Source organism: Lemur catta, chromosome 9 (assembly GCF_020740605.2).
Source record: "Lemur catta isolate mLemCat1 chromosome 9, mLemCat1.pri, whole genome shotgun sequence".
Taxonomy (NCBI): domain Eukaryota; kingdom Metazoa; phylum Chordata; class Mammalia; order Primates; family Lemuridae; genus Lemur; species Lemur catta.
In genome coordinates, this window is record NC_059136.1 from 1,877,395 (window position 1) to 1,883,394 (window position 6,000).

Sequence of the window (6,000 nt, forward strand, 5' to 3'; positions counted from 1 at the left end):
GATCCCAATCCCTGGAGCCAGAGGACGGGATTCTCCTCCACTGTCCTCTCACACTTCCGGACTTCACCTGCGTCAGCGCCTGTTCCCCGCCCCCGCTCTGGGCCCTTTGTTGGTCACTCACTCTGACTTTATGATGCACACTTACTCTTATAATTGTGATATAATTGAAAATTGGCACCTCCCACAGCCAACCCTGGTCCAGATCCTTGTTATTCTAACTGATGTGCAGTATCACTTCCTGGGAGGTGGCATCTAAACCTTTGGAATTTCCCTGAGGGGTAGGACTTTGTTATTCGTGGTGAGCACCTAGGACCACACTGGATAGTTTAGCTAAAGGGATGGCTCAGGACAGGGGCTGGTCCTGCCAGAAAGACCAACCCTGTGATTAGAGGGTGGGGCTTTGGGCCTGGTGATATTAGCTCGATCTCCAGGGAGCAGAGGGGGATGGAGATTGAATTCAACCACTTGGCAATAATCCCATCAGTCACGCCTGTGTAGTGAAACTCCAGCAAAAACTCTGGACACCAGAGCTCAGTTGGGCTTCCCTGGTTGGTAATATTCTGCATAATGCCACCTATTGATATGCCAGGAGGGTTGTATATCCTGACTCCATGGGGACAGGACAACAGAAACTTTGTTTTGGAGACTCCCAGACCTCATCCTGTCTGTGTCTTTCTCCCTTTGCCTGGTTCTGTTGCATCCTTTTGCTATGTGAAACTGCAACAATAGTATAGCACTTTCTTGAGTTCTGTGAGTCCTTCTCATGAATTATTGAATCTGAGGGGGTCACTGGAGCCCCCAAATGTGTAGCTGGCTGTCAGAAGTAAGAGTGGCCTGTGAACCCCTGAATGTATGGCTGGTGTCTGTGGTTTGTGGAGCCTTGTGGAGGACTGTGCCTTAGCTTATAAAGTTGAGCCCAACTCTGGTGGTTGGCGTCAGAAGTCATTGGAACTGGGCATACATGCAACTCACTGACATTCACAGCCGTCCATCTGCTCCCAAGTCCTCACTTAGTCCTTTCGTCACATCAGTGCTCTCTCCTTATGAGTCATACCCCACTATTCTTGGCCTTTTATATGACCTGTCACAGCTATCACACCATTCCTCTCTTCACGCTTACTCCTTCACCACAATGACACATTCCAGCTCTTAATTTTCTAGATATCTGCCTCTTTCTGTCCTCATTACCTTTCCTGCTTACACTGGACCCCATGACTGATTTCTTAAATTCACCTTTTATAAGTATCCTTGATCAGCTGGCACTCTGCCTTTCTGGACATCTTTCCTACAAAACTGTAACTCAAAATGAACCCTAACACATGCATAAACTCCTTCTCCTCCTGAATTGCTGGACATCTGCTTGAAATCATTCAATCATGCTATATTAATTGATAGTCTCCATTGCAAATGATAGAAAACTATGAAACACTGATGAAAGGAATCAAAGAAACCAGATAAATGTGGAGATATACTATGTTCATGGAGTGAAGACCCAATATTGTTTAAGTGGTAATTCTTGTTCTAATTCATGTATTCAATCCAATCTCAATCAAAATCCCATATGATGTTTTGTAGAAATCAACAAGCTGATCTTAAAATTTACATGAGAAGGCAAAGGAAAAAGAATAGACAAAATAACTTTGAAAATAAAAGATGAAACCAGAGGACTCACACTATATGGTTTCAAGATTTACTATAAAGTTTCACTAACCAAGACAACGTGGTGTTAAAGAAATGAAAGACACATAGATCAATGGAACTGAATACAGAGTCCAGAAGTAGTATATAGTCAATCAATTTTCAACAAACGTGTAAATAATGTTTAATGAAGAAAGGATAATTTTTCAGCACATGGTGCTAGAAAAATTGGACACCCACATACCAAAAGATGAACCTTGACCTATACCTTGTAATATAAAAAAATTTATTCAAAATAGATCATAGACCTAACATAAAACCAAAAACTTTAAAACTGTTAGAAGAAAACAGAAAATCTTTGTGATTTGGGGTTAGGCAAAGATTTCTTAAATGTAACACCAAAAGCATGATCCATAGAATTAAAAAAATGATAAATTAGACTTCAAAATTAAAAATGTCTGCTTTTGAAGGATATCATTAAAATGAATAGATGAGACAAAGTCTGGGAGAGTGGCCCTTCCTTGGAAGTCATTCTTGCCTGGAGCCCTTTGCAGAATTAACTAAAAATCTCAGGCCCAGCAATGGAAAGGCTTTTTGCTCTCTGTATGTGAGTCTTGAGAAAGCCTGGCTCGGTGGTAAACATGAGATGTTCTCTACACTTAAAACAGAGTCCCGATGTTCTCAGAAGTGGGGCAAATAATTTGTTTTTCACCAAAACTTGAAAGGCTTTCTACATTAAGATCCAAAGTACGTTCCTATAAATATTCTGAATTGTGGTGGATTTTGGAATGTTCCCGTGGCAGAGAAGGTAACGTGCACCAAATAGGCCAGGTGCAACCCTTATGTTAGAGCCATGTGACTAGTTCTGGCCAAAAATATATGAGTGGGAGTGATACATGCCTCTTCTGGCAGAAGCAGTGGAAATCCATGCACAATATTTTAGTTTTACTTTCTCAACTATGGCAATGAAATTTGTGTGATCCAGATAATGGAGCTGCAGGATGATGGTACCTACCTCCACCTGGGTCCCGGAGTGACTGCAGAGTAAAGCTCTGCTGACACCTGTTAGACATGAGCATGAGTGAGAAATGAGCCTTTGTTAAGCCACTGACCCTTTGGAGTAATCTGTTACCGCTGCGTAAACAAGCATTTCCCCACTAACAGAACTCTCACTCCCCAAACTCCTGCTTCCTTCCCTGCATGCATGCTTTGCTCAAGCTATCTGTCTGCCTATGTAGACCCTTTCACCTGTCCTTCATGGTCTGTTCCAAATGTCATCTTTTCCCTATGAATCACCCAGGCCTCCAGTTGGATGTGACATCCGCCTCTTCCCTGCTGGTAGAAAGAGCAGTGCACTTCCCTTACAGAAATCTTCTCCTTTGCTTCTCAGCCTCCTCCCTGCAACTCAGAGCTCCTTGAGGACGGAGACCACGTCCTATTCGGAGACCACGTCCTATTCGTCCAAGTACCCCAATCAGGCAGCTCAGCGTCAGTGGCAGCTACAGATGAACGCTAGTTGTTTAAACTTGAGTTTTCGCCTTCTCTTGTGAGGATAGCAAGGCATAGCCCAATGCAGGTAGCACTACAAAATGATTTTAAGTAAGTTCTCTGCATGACATATTATATAACAGTGGGAAGTGATGGAAAGCAAGAGAAGACAAAAAACATTTACATTAAAAAATGTGTTCACAGAGTGCAAGAGAAATAACATATCAAAGAAGACATGAAACAAAGTGATACTTTCTGAAGAATGCCAGAATGGGAATTAGGAAACTGGGTTCTAGGTTCGATTCCTTTGAAAACTAATCCTGTGACCTCTCTGGAACTCAGGTTTTCTATCTTGTACATGAGGTCAGAGGCAAGACTGGAAATTAATTGAGGTATTTCATGCTGAAATTTTAAGTGCAGAAATTCCAGGAGCTGGCCTGCTTTCCAACACTAGGATAAAGTCTCCATCTCATGGCTAAATCCGGTTCTGCAGTCACTCTTAATATCTACGAACATCAGGGACTAAAAGCCAACTCAGAGGAACAGCTTAGAAATCAACGATTTCTACAAGAAACCGAAACACACCTTCTTACCTGAAATGTGGCAGGATATGTTTTCATTCACAGCCATTTGGAGGGTGATCCCAGCTTGCACAAGGCACCATGCAAGACACTGATTCATCCCACGACTCCAGAGGGGGCCTCTCTTTGATCTTTCCCTGCCTGTGGCCCTTCCTCCACCTCCAAAGGCAGAAATGCAGCCTCTTGCTTCAAACCCCACATCGACTTATTCTTTGGTGTCAAATCTCCCTCTGCCTCACTCATAAGGATGCCTCAATAATCCAGAATAATCTCCCCATCTCAAGGCCTTTAATTTAATCACACCTGCGAAGTCGGTTTGCCCTACAAGATACCATTCACAGGTTCCAGGGATTAGGACCTGGATATCTTTGGAGGCTGTTACTTGGTCTGCCACTGCTCCCAGCGAAGGGGGCTGGAGACAGTGTGGCTGGCAGCACAGGGGTCTGTCCCATCTGTCTAGTGTCCCTTCCACCACGGCCATCGTTGAACAGCAGCTGTGAGAGGTGATGGAGAGTGGCCTTCCTCCAGGTCCAGGGTGGACTCTGACTGGTGTGAGCCCATTGCTGTGACCACCCACCTGACCGCAGTGATCTGCTCAGGAATGGGCACTTGAACACACTCAGACCTACTCAGGGGCCTCTACCCCTAAGCCCATGGTTGCAGAAAGAACATTTTTCTTTGTGTTAACTATCCTGAGGAGTAGCAAAAAGGAGGCCAAAGGATTGCAGTCTTTTTTTGTTTGTAAACCTTGTGATACTGTTTGACGGTTTGTTTTTTTTTTTTAGACAGGGTCTTGCTCTGTTGCGACATGAACATAGCTCACAGCAACCTCAAACTCATGGGCTCAGGTGATCCTCCTGCCTCAGCCTCCCGAGTAGCTGGGACTTTAGGCACGAACCAATACGCCCGGCTAATTTTTCCCTTTTTTGGGGGGGTAGAGATCAGGCCTCGCTATGTTGCTTAGGCTGGTCTTAGACTCCTGGCCTCAAGCAATCCTCCTGCCTTTGCCTCCCAAAGGGCAAGGATTGCAGATGTATTTGACTTTTTAAATTATGAGCATGAGTTACTTGGAGATTCTTTTTTAAACAAATTGAAATGGTAAAACAATTTGATACAAAAGACAGAACGAACAAAAGTAATTTCTGAGTATTGATTGTTATTGTCCAGAAAATCCTTCATTATTATTTTGTTAAGTTTAAATTTAAATTCAATGTGCTCTGTTCAAAAAGCATGCTGACTCCGAGGAGTATTTTTAAAATGGAACATCCTGAGGGCACCATTGTGGGGAAGGGTTGACCGTCCTTGATCCTTTCTGCTCACTGTGGGTGTTTTCTAGAAGACAGCTCATCTGAGATTAGTTCAGCCTTCTTACGCAGCAAATAGTAACCTCCACAATACCGTAATTCCCAACTGTCTTGGCTTTTCTTGCAGGGCCCCCTTGCTGGAGGGCCCCTGTCATTATTTGTGCCATATTCTCTGTGGGCCATTTCCAGTGCTAGGAGTGTGATGCGAGCTACTTTTGTGCAGGACAGCCTCCTTCTGGCAGCGTGCGGACGTCGTCTCTGAACGTGCATTTTTGGAAGCTGCCATGACTTCAAGGGCTCAGGGCCGGACTCTTTTGCGGGGTGATAGCGGGCAGCACATCATCTGGTTGTGCCCTCAGCTTCCACCTGGGTTCTGGGATGTCCAAGAGAGAATCCTCTGCCATCGTTGCTGTCCTGAAAAGCAAATCTCTCTCCCTTTTCTCACTCTCTTGTCCCTCTTGTTCTGGCACTGTGGAGTGACAGATTGTTCCTGGGGAGGACAGCAGTGTCTCCATGTGTCAACTCATTTCTTTCCAGGCACGCCAGTGGTCCAGGGTAAGGAGTGCTCACAAGCTGTGCGACACGGAACGAACAGATGCTTCAAATGGAAAAGGACTTTAAAGGTCAGTGAGCTCAATGTCACATCAGATAAGGACACACCTGTCAGAAGCTCCGACATCTTGCGTCAGATAAAGGATGTCCAGTTGTGGCTGAATTTTGTGAAATCGGATTTTTTAGACAGAGAGGTCTTGACGACGATCTGTGGTAGCATCTCTCAGTGTGAGGTCGGTGGGTCACTCGCATCAGAACCATCTGGGGTGTTTGTTTAGGATGGATCCTTGGGCCCTACCACCTACTGAGTCACACCCTCTGGGGACAAAGTCCACGCATATGCCTGGAAGAGAGGGTATTAACTACACTGAAGTTTGAGATGAATTGTACTAGACTGACACCTGTTCAATTCTCAAACCACCTTAACATCTTTGTGA